The sequence below is a fragment of the Cololabis saira genome, chromosome 20 (assembly GCF_033807715.1).
Source record: "Cololabis saira isolate AMF1-May2022 chromosome 20, fColSai1.1, whole genome shotgun sequence".
In the NCBI taxonomy this organism is placed as follows: Eukaryota; Metazoa; Chordata; class Actinopteri; order Beloniformes; family Belonidae; genus Cololabis; species Cololabis saira.
This window is the reverse complement of record NC_084606.1, coordinates 14,454,593-14,467,783: the sequence shown is the minus strand read 5'-3', so window position 1 is coordinate 14,467,783 and position 13,191 is coordinate 14,454,593. Positions and strand designations below refer to the sequence as shown.

At 41.9% G+C, this 13,191-nt stretch overlaps 1 protein-coding gene across 5 annotated transcripts in view; it reads left to right on the top strand.

The window, feature by feature from the left end:
* The first annotated feature begins 2,788 nt into the window (after window positions 1-2,788).
* LOC133419935 (RAS guanyl-releasing protein 2-like) overlaps window positions 2,789-13,191 on the top strand; it is a 76,614-nt gene continuing 66,211 nt past the window's right edge. For 4 of the 5 annotated variants that reach the window (XM_061709413.1, XM_061709412.1, XM_061709414.1 and 1 more), the window contains exon 1: window positions 2,789-3,190. The gene's annotated coding sequence lies outside the window, so the exon portion shown is untranslated. The remainder of the gene's footprint in view (window positions 3,191-13,191) is intronic. The other variant, XM_061709411.1, reaches the window with a different exon arrangement.

Below are 13,191 nucleotides of genomic sequence, written 5' to 3'. Positions count from 1 at the left end.
GGCTCAGCTCAACCACTGTCAGTAAATACAGTTCATCACTACATCAGTAAGTGCGGGTTAAAACTCTACCATGCAAAGCAAAAGCCGTTTTTGAACAACATCCAGAAATGCCGCCAGGTTATCTGGGCCCGAGCTCATGTAAAATGGACTGATGCACAATGGAAAAGTGTTTTGTGGTCTGATGAGTTCACTTTTCAAATTGTTTTTGGAAACACTGGACGTTGTGTCCTCCGGACCAAAGAGGAATCGGACCATCCGGACTGTTATCAACCCAAAGTTCAAAAGCAGCATCTGTGACGGTATGGGGGTGCATTAGTTCCCATGGAATGGGTGACTTACATTTCTGTGAAGGCAACATAAATGCTGAAAAGTACATACAGATTTTGGAGCAACATATGCTGCCATCCAAGCGACGTCTTTTTCATGGACGCCGCTGCTTATTTAGCAAGACAATGCCAAGCCACATTCTGCACATGTTACAACAGCGTGGCTTTGAAGTAAAAGAGTCCAGGTTCTCCCCTGGCCCGCTTGCAGTCCAGACCTGTCTCCCATTGAAAATGTGTGGCGCATTATGAAGCGTAAAATACGACAGAGAAGACCCCGGACTGTTGAACAACTGAAGCGGCTCATCAAGCAAGAATGGGAAAGAATTCCACATGAGAAGCTAAGAGAATTAGTCTCCTCTCTTCCAAAACGTTTATTGAGTGTTATTAAAAGGAAAGGTGATGTAACGAAGCGGTAAACATGCCCTTTCCCAACTTCTACTGCACAAGTTAATTATTATTTGAAAAATAAAATAGGTTATGAGTTTGAGCATTAAATATGTTGTATTTGTATTGTATTCAATTGAATATAGTTTGAAAAGGATTGTCAAATCATTGTATTTTGTTTTTATTTACATTTTACACAATTTCTCAACTTCAACCGAATCCTGTTTGTAATACCTATTTTAAACAGGCCTTGAATGTCTTAAAAACAAGCTTTTGATTGTTTTTGCTAAATAAATGAGAAATTCAGCCTCCGAGCCATGTCTTTATCTTCCCATTCTCTAACGTCATTCTCTATGTGGGATTCTGAGTGGGCGGGGCTATGATAATGAGACTTTGTGCTGATTGGCTGCCTGAATGACGCGATACACCGCTAAGAAAAAATGGCGGAAGCTGGTTTCACGCATCGGAGGCATGGATGTATTATATTAACCTGGATACCGGACAGGAAAATTCATTTCAATGGAAGTTGCTCGCCTGGCACATACGCCGAAAAAGTTCCTGACTTCCGGGTTTACTTCCGCGTTATGCGGCCCATAGAGCATGCGCAGTTGAGTTACCTCCCATGATGCTCTGGGGCCTCCCATCATGCCCTGAGGCAATGAGAACGAGTATTAATACAATATGTATTAATATATTAATTAATGTATATTATTACATGTATATTATTACATATATTATTAATGTATTAATATAATATAATTATATAATATGTATTAATATAATACATCCATGGAGTGCACGGACACAGCTGTGACGTCACGCCCAGAAAGAGACTTTTCTTTGACTTTTCTGACCGTTAGAAAACATTTTTGATGGATATAAAGTCCATGACTTAAAAATATAGAATACAAAGATTAGTAATTGCCGGTGATTACAGCTGGAGGTGTCCTGTGAACAGTTTTAGAGGCTTCTCTTTTACTATTGCGGTCTATGGGAAAAAAAGCTTTTTGGGCCCCATGGGATTTTTGGTTGCAGTACCGCGGCTGGCCACTGGGAAAAATCGGCGCGCCTTCTGAGTGCGAGACCCGAGGGCCTGATCGGAGGCCAACCTGTAATGTAAATCACATTTTGGTTACATAACGACGGGAGCAGAATCTGAACGACTCGTAGAAGCCAGATCACACTGGATGGCTCATCCGGGCGGCTGTACAGACACTGCAGAATTTGGTTGCTTTCCTCCTTCTCTGAGTTGGCAGGCTGAGGGGAGTCCACTTTATATACAGGACTGTCTCAGAAAATTGTATTATGATAAAGTCCTTTATTTTCTGTAATGCAAAAATGTCATACATTCTGGATTCATTACAAATCAACTGAAATATTGCAAACCTTTTATTATTTTAATATTACCATCATGGCTTACAGCTTAAGAAAACTCAAATATCCTATCTCAAAAAATTAGAATATTCTGGGAATCTTAATCTTAAATTGTAAGCCATAATCAGCAATATTAAAATAATAAAAGGCTTGCAATATTTCAGTTGATTTGTAATGAATACAGAATGTATGACATTTTTGTTTTTTTAATTGCATTACAGAAAATAAAGGACTTTATCACAATATTCCAATTTTTCTGAGACAGTCCTGTATGTTAAAAAGAAAAAAACGTAATTCATAATAGGTCCCCTTTAAAAGGCAATAGATTAATTTCCTAGTAAAAAAAAAAACAAGATGAAAATGCATATACGCATTACGTTTTACCAAATTAGGCATTAACCATTAATATATATGAAGACAAGTGGAAATGAATAAATAAATAAATAAGATTCATTTCCTAATGGGGGGGGCGCATCAATGGGGTTCGGCTCCTGTGCATTCCCACCACCTGTGGGTGAACCGTACCGCGTAAAAGGTGCCTGTGAAGGCAGCACGGAGCCACGAGGGCGCGTTTACCGCAGAGCCAGCGGAGGACGGAGTGCGCGCGGCCCGCGGCTCCCACACAACAACACCAGCAGCGGGGACGCGCTGGCGCCGGCGCGCCGCCGCCGGTAGGCGGGACTGCAGCTCCGCTGGATCTGCAGCTCCGCTGGATCTGCACCCGCACAGCTGGAAACGTGCGAGGACGCGCTGGCAAGCGCTCCAGCTGCGACCAGATGACTGATTCCAGCTGCGCAGCGGCACATCAGCACATCAGCACGCAACCGCAACTTGCTCTCGGAGCGCCTCCTACTTGAGCGCTCTTTTTTTCCTTTTTTTTTTTTTTAAATACTAGAAATCTTTCGTATGGCCCCAGTCAGAGAAGCTGCATCAACTTCGAGGAAAGATCAGAGTGAACCCCCTCCCCTGGTGATGATGTGTCGTGGATTCTGATCGTCTGATCAAGAACAGACGCCGAGTTGCTGCCGATGATGTAAGACTTTTCATTTCTGCACAACTGTTGTAACTGCAGCCTCCCCGAACATGGGACTCTTCAAACTCTAAAGGTAAGCACTGTCCAAACAGGCGTGTTTGCATGACACTAACACCAGTGCAGCTTAGGTAAACATTTCAACGTGTGGATAATCTCCTTCATAGCACTTATGTATTTATTTGTTTTTGTCTAAAATATGCCACACTGACACATGTTGTGTGCCTTTTTGCTTTGCATGTGAAGCCTCTAGCTATTGAACAAGGGATTCAAATCACTGTAACCACTGCATTGCAACAGCAGGCTCATGCCAGGAATTTTCCAATTGTTATCAGCCACAATTTCAGCCTCGGGGATGGATTCATCAGGTTGTTGTGAATGTGCTCGTCACATATGATGCAGAAATGCACACAGAGCTGCTGTGCCCAGACCTGCCAGTGTCACAGGTTACATCCCACAGCGGTCTGATGAATGTACTTGTTGCTGAGTGTTCGAGACTGTACAATCAATAGAGCTCACTTTCCATCTCCGTAACCATCTCAGACTGGCGTCTGTGTGGAGGAACGATTGCAATGAATACATTAACCTTATAGATACTATTAGGCTCCATGCAACAATAACTTGAAGCTCAGGTGTTGCGGCTGCAGCGAGGGGACATTAATACCGGACTCATGGTGATTTGAATCCATAAACAGAATTAATGGATCTCTGCACAAATATTTTGCAGGAGGGCAGTGCATCAGACAGTCGGTAAGAGGAGGATCTGTTCCTAAAATTAGACTCTGAGGGAGCGGTGGCATCTTTATTCTGTGCAACAGTGAGGGCTAACAAAGTTGCATGCAAAGTTAGAGCATTAAGAGCAAAATCTCAGTTTAAACTTGCACCCTCCAATCTTCCAATCACCAATTTATGCCTGCATCCACCATCAAGATGCTCATGCAGGGAAACCCTCGAGGCATGCCAGGTCACGATGCTCTTTCTCAATCGACTTTCCTTCCACCAGCCTCCGGTTTCTCATGCAGACTGCAGCTGTACATGACTTAAGATGATTTTCTCCAACCACCCTCAGAGCAGCAGGGATTAGGAGCCATGTATAAATGCCAGCTTCATCCCTGCGTCATCCACCCGTCTTCTTGTGGAGGAGCGGTGGGGACTTGATGCGGAGGATGTAACTGACTGCTTGTGTTGCTGGCCATATGAAAGTTTGAGACTGATTGTTCCACCTCTCTCTTCCTTCAGGAAGGCAGAAAAGTCACTTTGGCATTTTTAGTGCAGCTGCCCGCTCCTGTTTTGAATATGGGAACAAGGCTGCTTTTGTGCACTTGTTCATCCAGGCCAGTGGCAGAGTCAAATGCAAATGAGGCAGCCATCAGCATCCAGCATCATGTGTGCAGTTTAAGGCCGAACTGTCATGAAAGTCACTTTCACTACATACCGACTTATTTGATCATCAGCTACCTAAAAAAGCACGTCTGCACCTCTGATCTTATGCACATATTGATAACTGGAGAGGTGCTTGACTTGAAAGACGTAGTGGTTCAAAAAACACAATTTAAGGATTCAAAGGGACGTGCAGAATGTGGGAAAAATAAACTACAGAGGATTAACAAAGGCATCGCCTGCATCTCTGTTCTTCCTTTCTTGTCTCTCCTGCCACCAGCGCGGTTACGTCTGTCTTCTGGAGCAGCCACCCTTGATGTTTAGCATCATTTTCAGCCCCCCCTCGCCTTTATCCGCAGTAGCGCTCATCGGGAAAGCCAACTGGATCTGTTTCCCTTTCAAAAGTAGGTTACTTTATGCCAAAAGACTGCTAAAAGCCACATTTGGGAGGATGCTGATGATTAAACTAATTAAAAGAGAATATAGAACCTTGGAAATAAAGGGAACAGCATCTGTTTGCTGCAGAGATGGAAGATTGAGAAGAGTCTGGAGTTTGGTCTGGAGCCCCGAAGAGACAGAGAAAGTGTTAAAAAACAGATTTTTTTTAACCTAAATACTTTAGCAGGTTATGTATCGGTTTGTGTTTCACAGCATGTGCTTGTTTCTGGCCTGGACCCCCCCCTTTCAGAGTTTCAGGGGTTCCAGCAGAGCCCCTGGTGAACGGAAAAGGAACAGCAGCTCACACGCAGACCTCGATTAGCTGTGGCTCATCATGTGGATGAACGCTCCAGCGCACTCTGATCACACTGATTGATTGCATCTATTTGTGTGCCTGCACGGTCCTGGCACCGCCGCCTGAAGCGCCCGCCATCACGTTTTAAGCCTCTTCCAGTGGCTCCTTTTGGAGTTCCTTTCAACAGATTTCAAGAGCAGAAAAAGAGAGTTTACAGTCCCGCAGCGTAGGCGGAGCTGGAGTCAGATTTAGTTTTGACTCCCACTTACTTGGCTGTAAAGCAAGCAATTCTCAAATTCTAACATGAAAGGATCATTTTGTCACATTCCCTTACGTGAACTGGGTCACTCCTAATCTTTTCAAGTGTATTCACAAACAACCATCTCTAATCTTCCTCCGTCTCTGAGTGAAGGCCACAGGAATCTCTGTCTGCATCTATCTGTGTGTCTTTGCTATCCTCGCCTTCTGAGTGGAAGATATTCAGTTGGAGCGGAAGATAACTGGAGCAGGAGTTACACCTGAAGAGATCTAAATCAGGCTATGGGTTCAAATCAATCAGAGGGAACCAGAACTGTAAGTGAAACGGGTGGGAGGACAGATTGAAACTGCAGCCTTATGGCGCAGTCATCTCTGAAGTCAGTGGCACCTGCAAGATCACGGATAGTGGAAGCTTTAGCATCATTCTGTGCTGCAGGTGGAAGGCGTTCACGTTCAGCAAATAAAAAAAAAACCCATGAGAACCTGGACCTGCAATCAAAACATTACTTGAGTTTTCATGCACGGCCTTGCAGCAGTCAGGAATCGATCACGCTGTTTAAGAATATGAATCGGCATTATCAATAGTGTCATGGGGTCAGGAAGCAGAGGGGTTTGTGGTCTGATCGGGGACTCGAGCCGTTTTAGGGAGGAATGCATAAACAGGAAGCAGCTAGGGCTGTTAAAAAAGCTTGTGGGGGCAATAAAGAGGTTGGCTGGGTGAATACGAAACTCGAAGCATTTACAAAAAGAGCAAGTTCAGAGGGACTGTTGTACGAAACCACCGCTCAGCTCAGCGAGCCTGACTCTGACAGGCAGGAGGAAATGAAGTGAAACAGACAACAGACACTTGTCAAGGATCAAATTAGTCTTCGGATGCTCATCGTCTCCGTTATCCACCGCAGGCGCGTGGAAATGACAGGACGGTGTCTTTATCTACAGGCTGCTTTGCTTGGACTTATACAGGAGTGCATGTATGTTTCTGGACGAACAGAACTGGCTGATTATTAGCTCAAACGACTGGGCTGTCTTTATGTTTAATACCCTTTTTGACTCTGGCCTGCAACAAGTGTCATGTGACGCTGGATCCTCATGTAAAAATGTGAACCTGCAGCCATTTCTTTTCATCTCCAAATCCAAAGTAACAGTCACAATGTTTAAAAAAAAAAAAAAAAAGCATCTTCCTTTTTTTTAAATTAGAAATTTCGACGACGCAAGAGGAACGTTTTTGTCACAACAGGATGTGAGACGTTCAGCATCAGCGCTGCAGAGCCCCAGAATGAACCCTGAGTGAGTTAATTAACGGCTCGGCAGGAATCGCAGGGCGTTCGCAGGGACCAACCCTAACGTGCTGTTGCACAAGTGCATGTTTCACATTCGCTCTGTTACAAAACCTGGCCTGCGTGTGGCCTGAACCCTCCGCCAGTACGAGGTGCTTGCTGTGCGAGGCTGAAGCGGAACGCAGATGAAGCTGATGTGATACAATTCAAACTGTTGACGTTTTTTTTTCTTGTGGAAGAGTTTGTCGACGTGTACGTACACCCGCTCCATTTCAAACAGCCACACGCCCTTCCGGTATTTGTTGTGAAGCGAAACTCTCACATCTTCTGAAAGGAAAGACGTTTGAGCAGGAAGCCCCAAAAACAAAGAGGCAACAACAGCGCGACACAATGACACCGTTGTGCTTCAGAGGCCGGGCAACGAACTGCAGGGTCAACGCTTCTCATGCAGGGTCAGAAAGTGAAGAGGGCGGGAGGAGTTTGATCAAACATGACGCTCCTGCAGCTCAGACCGATACTGTGAATGCATTGCCTCCCTCCTTTTATACAGAACTGACCAAATTTGATCAGCGGTTCATCATTTTATGCAATTTCCCATCAATTATAAGCCTTTTTCTGTTTCTCTTTTTTCGCCCAACAATGATTTTGTGTGTCTGCCCTCCTCGCATTCCTCCTCCCGTCGAACCCCTTCCCTCCCCGGGGAGCCACTGCAGCCGCTAATCTCTCTTTGCAGCCGTTCCCCCACCGATGTGGCATTCTGCGTGTCCAGGGAAAAGGAAATGTTTCTCTTCCTGCTCTCAGTGCCCTGTATCTGTAAATAGAGGCTGTCACCAGCCGCGCTGACAGCCCCCCTGGAGGACTATATCTGTCCCATCACCCGTACTACAACTTCCTGAGCCAGCTCAAGGATGTTGGACTAGCGATAAGTAATGTGTGCATGATATGAAAAAGTGGTATTTGTATGTGTTTTTATAGCCACTGAAGAACAGAAGGGTGAAATAATACACCCCCCACCACCCATCATCCCATCATCCCATCATCGTAGCTCATACTTTTCCTCATTGTGGTCGTGTAACCATCTAACAAGACTGTCAGCTGCGCCAGGCTGGCATTGTGCTTTAATCACGTGAAAGGAAATGCTTTTAGACTTTCTAAATGTGGCGTTTGTTGAAAGGAAAACCATTATACTTACTAGACAAGTGCTTGAATTGATACAGGAATCCTGTTCAGCTGCTTTGTTTCTTCCTTTTCTGCTTTTGTTAAATGTAGATTCTAACGACTTAGCAGTCGTCCATTCAGCCACGGCTCATTTAAAATATTGAGCTTTTAACGACACTAGCGCTCTGTAAACTGTATAATAACAAGTTACCAGCAGGCACCATGCTGATGTTAGTTTGTAACTGTAACTGTACTCCAGCTGCTGCCGTCCTCGCCGCTTATCACTTCCCTGTCAGAGGAAAGTGCTACGCTACTCAGCAGTAAATTATCAGGGGAGCAAAATGTGTATCACACTTTGTGATGGTTATTCTGATATTTGTTTAGGAAAGAGCGAAGTGATAGAAGAGAGCCGGGCATCCCAACAGTACTGCCAGCCCTCGCGAGAATATCTGCACCGAGCCGGGCGCGAGTGTACTTTTAGTTCTTCTTATCCCAGTGATTATTCACAGAAGCATCAGTCGAACTTGTTTTATTCTGATGCCAGTGATGGAGGATCAAACTGAATCAATGCCTGTTCAGTAGAGACCTTAGCATTTGCATTATCAATAACCACAACACTCTTTCCTTTGCTAAAATTGTGCACATTGCAACTGTCAGTTGGCAGCAGTAGACAATATATAAAGTGCAATGATTCACGTGAAAATAAATGTAAATTCACCGAAATGCCTTGACAGAAAACTGTTTTACATATGCTAGTTTATGCAAACGAGCCAAAATAACTCAGTTTAGCATCTAAAAAATGTTTTTATATCAGATTTGTATTATCATTCACAGATTAAGTTTAATAAGGACGAATATTTCTGGGGCAGCTTTTGAAAACACAAACAAACCTCTGTATTTTTGATGTGGGACTGAATGGAATGAATCTGAATGAAATCCAGAAATATACTGAATTCCAAGGCCTTGCATTTGATTTACTACTCATTGATTGTTCCCTATTTATCTTACTGTGTGGAATTGTGGGGATCCACCTTTAAAACCACCTTAAATTCAATAATAAAACTTCAAAAACGAGCCATACGTACCATCAATAAGGCTGATTACTACGCTCACACAGATCCACTTTTTCTAAATTCTCATGTTATTAAATGTTATGATTTGTTTTATTTTAAAATCATGCAAATTATGTTTAAAGCAAAATCAAAAATGCTCCCTGACCCAATACAGAGGTTCTTTTCAATTCAGGAGACTCGTTACAATCTTAGAGGTGTCTGTAATTTCACAGTACAAATGGCTAAAAAAGGTATGAAAAGGAGATGTGTCTCCATCGTTGGAGTTAAATTCTGGAATGATGCCAACATAAATATAAAAACATGTCATTCTTTTGTTGTATTTAAGAAAATGGTTTGTAAAGCTATTTTTTTTTTTTTTTTTTTTATACATTTTTTTATTGAGATCAATAGCCAAAGTAACAATGGTACATACATCTTCATAACTATTTCGAAGAGAGAAAAAAAAAGACAATAGAAAGATCACTACCTTCAGTGACCGTAATGTACCAAGTATCACTGAAAGAAAATCACAAGTCAAAGATTTTTTTTTTTTTAACCCCATAAAATAAAATAAAAAAAAATAAAAAAAATAAAAAAAAGAAAACAAAGAAAACAGCTCACTAAACTATTACTCTAAACACCATAATGCAAATACATACCCACACATAAATAAAATTGCAAAAAGGAAAGAAAAAGTATATGAAAACACCTGAATGAGTGCCAAGCACTATACAGGCCCCTCTAAGTGGGTAACACTTTTAAGTTTGAGACATGGGATATGAAATGTTGCCATCTTTGATAGAACTTTTCAGTACTACCACGACTGGAGTACCTGATTTTTTCAAGTTTCAGAAAAGACATCATATCCTTAAGCCACATAGAAATTGAGGGACTTACAGCAGATTTCCAATGTAACAATAATGTACGCCTCGCTATCAAAGACGTAAAGGCAACAACATCTCTCTGGGCTGAGTTTAAATTCAGTGAGGAATCCGGAATCCCAAATATGGCGATGAGAGGAGAGGGCTTCAGATTAATTTTAAAGACCATAGAGATAGTCTTAAAATAATTCAACCAAAAATCATATAAGCAAGGACAATGATAAAACATGTGGCCAAGGTGACAAGGAGAGCACTTACATTTATCACAGATATCGGGAACTCCAGGGTAAATACTAGCAAGCCGAGCTTTAGAGTAATGAGCCCTGAAAACTACTTTAAACTGAATCAAGCTGAGGCGGGAACAGGAAGATGATGTCCTAACCCGGCTCAGAGCTTTGTCCCAGGTCTCCTGATCAACTTGTATTCCCAACTCTCTCTCCCACGAATTTCTAATCTTGTCACTGGAATCGTTGTTTAGTGTTAATATAAAATTATAGATATTAGATATAAGCCCCTTTTTGTGCGGACTGTATGAAATAACCCTCTCCCAGGTCTGAACTGAAGGTACAGTGGGGAAATCAGGAAATGATTTAGAAACAAAATTCCGAATTTGAAAATAACGAAATAAATGGGACCTTGGTAACTCATAATTTGAGGATAGATTGGTAAAGCTGTCAAACTGTCCGGAAGTGTATAGATCTCTAATTTGATTGATGCCCTTGTCTTGCCAAATTGAAAACCCAGAATCTAAAATAGAGGGTGGAAACAGATGATTCTTGGCCACAGGGCCTGAAGCAGAGGCAATCAAAAAATTGTGACAACGTCTAAATTGAAACCAGACTTTAACCGTGTTGAGGACCACTTGATTATCTGTATATAGTGCAGGTTTTGCAGGCAACGAGGAAAAAATAAGAGCAGGAATAGAAGACCCCCTGCAAGATAGCAATTCCATTCTGCACCAGGCGGAGCTAAATGATTTTAACCAGTAGCAGATTTTTTGTATATTAGCTGCCCAATAATATAACTGAAAATTGGGCAGAGCAAGTCCCCCGCTGAGTCTGCATCTCTGCAGCAAAGACTTACGAAGTCTAGGTGGTTTCCCATCCCAGATAAAACCGCTAATAATTTTGTTCAATGAATCAAAGAAAGATTTTGGCAGAAAAAGAGGAATGGACTGAAATAAGTAAAGGAATTTGGGTACAATATTCATCTTAACGGCATTAATCCTACCCAGGAGGGAAAGAGGAAGATTACGCCATTGCTGCAAATCAGAAGTAACTTTTGCAATGAGGGGGGAGAAATTAGCGGATGCTAGGCCAGATAATGAGCGTGTTACGTTTATACCAAGATACTTAAATCCATTTAACTTAAGTGTAAAAGGTAAATCAGACTGTTGGAGATCACATGCAGCTGAATTTATGGGAAAGCACTCACTTTTATCCAAATTCAGTTTATAACCAGAAAAAGAGCTGAAATTATTTAAAATATTCTGGACATTAGGGACCGAACTCAATGGATCCGACACATAAAGCAGCAAATCATCTGCATATAGGGATAATTTATGTACAGTTCCATTTCGGATGATCCCAGTGAATGAAGGGGAAGAGCGCAAAGCGATAGACAGGGGCTCAATTGCAATTGCAAAGAGCAACGGCGATAATGGACACCCTTGCCTGGTACCACGGCCAAGGGGAAAATAGTCAGAGAAGATATCATTTGTGTGGACACTGGCTTTTGGGGATGAGTATAGGAGGCGGATCCAGGAAATAAACGTATCATTAAATCCAAACTTTTTCAAAACAGCAAACAAGTACCCCCACTCCACCCTATCGAATGCTTTTTCGGCATCCAGGGATACTACGATTTCGGGAACATGAGAGCATTGCTTTGAATAAATTATATTGAAAAGAGTGCGTGTATTGAAAAATAATTGACGTCCCTTAATAAAGCCATTTTGCTCTTCAGATACGACCAGTGGTAGAACCCTCTCCAAACGAGTAGCAATTACCTTGGCTAACACTTTTACATCAGCATTCAACAAAGACAACGGTCTGTATGAACCACATAATGTCGGATCTTTATCCTTTTTATGAAGCAAAACTATAGTAGCCTGTGTCAGAGTCAGTGGTAAAGTACCTCGTTCTAATGATTCATTAAACATTGCCAAAAGTAAAGGAGCTAATTTTTCAATAAATTTTCTGTAAAACTCGATGGGAAACCCATCAGGCCCCGGAGCTTTATTTGATTGCATTGCTTTGATAGAATTTGTTACTTCAGTGAGGCTAAGTGGAGAGTCCAAGCCACTGGCCACCTCCGAACCAATAACAGGGCCATTAAGATCATGAAGAAATTCATTCATGTTTTTTGAGTCAGTAGGAAATTCTGATGTATATAGAGAGGAATAAAATGATTTAAATATAGAATTGATTTCTTTGGGGTCTGTTGCAATGACACTTTGGGTCTTTTGTATCCCATTTATGGACCGAGAACTTGCCTGACGTTTTAGTTGATGTGCCAATAGGCGGCTAGCTTTGTCACCGTATTCATAATATGAAGCCCGACTATGTAATAACAACCTTTCCGCTTCTTTGGTTGAAATTAAATCAAATTCTAATTGTAAATCAATCCGCTGTTTATACAGCTCAGGAGTAGGGTTTAAAGCATATCTTTGATCTAAATTACCAATGGCAGTAGACAGTTCGGCCAACCTCGCATTGCGTCTCTTATTCGAAAATGAGGAGTAATATATGATCTGACCTCTTAGGTAGGATTTAAGTGTTTCCCATAGTAAAGAATATGAGGTAGATTCATTTTTATTAAACAATAAAAATTCATCGATCGAGTGGGAGATAAAATCACAGAATTCCTTTTCCGCCAATAGAAGAGAATTGAACCTCCATAGAGGTGGACTGCATTTGTGAGAACCTATCTGAACATCTAACAGTAGTGGTGCATGATCCGATATAATTATACTCAAGTAGTCAGAGGAAACTACACGGGAATTTAAAGACTGATCTATAAAAAAATGATCGATCCTAGAGTAAGAATGGTGTACCTTAGAGAAAAAAGAAAATTTTTGTACAGATGGATTGCGGGATCTCCAGGGGTCAACCAAGCCATTACGATTCATAAAATCAGAGAATGCCTGAGACATGGAAGATATATTCAGACTACGAGGATTGGAACGGTCTAACGCTGGATCGAAGACACAATTCAAGTCACCTCCAAAAATTAACAAATGTGAATTCAAAAAAGGTATTTTACTCAGCAGGCTATTGGCAAAACCAGCATCATCAAAGTTTGGGGCATATACGTTGACTAATAAGACTTTTTTATGC